The sequence below is a fragment of the Austrofundulus limnaeus genome, unplaced genomic scaffold, assembly GCF_001266775.1.
Source record: "Austrofundulus limnaeus strain Quisiro unplaced genomic scaffold, Austrofundulus_limnaeus-1.0 Scaffold176, whole genome shotgun sequence".
Taxonomy (NCBI): Eukaryota; Metazoa; Chordata; class Actinopteri; order Cyprinodontiformes; family Rivulidae; genus Austrofundulus; species Austrofundulus limnaeus.
The window spans coordinates 75045-76299 of NW_013952578.1; the positions used below are offsets into that span (position 1 = coordinate 75045).

The following is a 1255-nucleotide window of genomic DNA, read 5'->3' on the forward strand; positions in this document are numbered from 1 at the left end:
TTTACACATAGTCCACCAGGAGGCGCCAACACAAAAGTCAGAGACTTCACATGAGATTTGGACCATCTTGTGGGGGAAAAGCAGATTACTTCCTACTCGCAAGCACCCCCCCTCTGGTGGGGAAACTTTTTTCAGGGATACAAACTTTTTCAGAACATCGTTAGGCAGCCATTTCAGATGAACATGTGTTTGTTGTTGTTCGAGGAGCGGCCCGGTTACACACTAATGTCATTAGTTCGRTATCATTACTAAGGTGCAGGAATACTTTTTTTCTCCTTTTTTTCACATCATGTCACCTGCTTGGATCTGTTATTATCTCGCTCTGAGGCACGGAGGAGTGTCAGAGGTGAGCTTGTTTCAACTGCTTTTTACGTCGTGGTCTCATTTCTGGACTCAGGCAATTTCTGCTTCAGAAAGCCGACATTTCAGTTAAAATACATAAGTAAAAATATTTTTCTGAGTATAATACTACCCCCCAACTTTATGGATGATTTTATGGATTAAATTTTACGTATTATACTTGAATAAATACGGTAAGCCTGAAACATACTCATTCCGAAGCTGAGTAGTRGATGCGCGGTCATGTGGTTGTACACGTCAACTCCCTTCGGATGTTTACCTGTTTGATGAGCCTCAAAAATCCATAATTTTCACAAAAAAAATCCATATTAATCACACGGTTGGGGTGGGGTTGTCAGTCGGACCGTCATCTGCAGAGGAGAGMGGATGGGTTTCAGGCAGACTGTTGGCTGCAGCAAAATCAGAAGGAAATGAGGATGGAAGAAATTATTTCTAGCAGCAGAGTTGGTTGGAAGTGGATATTTAATGTTATTGTTTTTTAACGTCCTACAGGATCTGACATGTTAAATAAGTTTGAAACTGAGTTTTAGAAAAAAATTGTAAAACATGAAAAAATCTGTGATTMCTCTATACCTCCCTATACCAGCAAAATGATGGAAAATCTGTGTAAATTACAGACAATCCATACAACATGATGTGTGTGGTTGTTCGAAATTCATTTTCGCACTCACCTTTCATTGCCTTGGAGATGCACCATGCCGAGTTCCTAGGAAACCCCTCCCACTGCAGCATAGTAGTAGTAGTAGTTCTTTATCCATTTAATTTGTAACACAGATTAACAAAGTACAAAAAAACATGCAATCAAAATAAAATCAAATAAAATGAAAGGCAGCAGAAGAAGAATAAATCTTATAATATCTGCCCCCTTTTTTATACCCAAAATATGTTCAAAAGA

The 1255-nt window shown here is 38.8% G+C and overlaps 1 protein-coding gene across 1 annotated transcript in view; it reads left to right on the forward strand.

Annotated features, from left to right (window-relative positions):
• The window catches only part of kita (KIT proto-oncogene, receptor tyrosine kinase a), a gene marked incomplete at its 3' end in the record, with an annotated part of 67667 nt that overhangs the window by 60772 nt on the left and 5640 nt on the right, over positions 1-1255 (forward strand).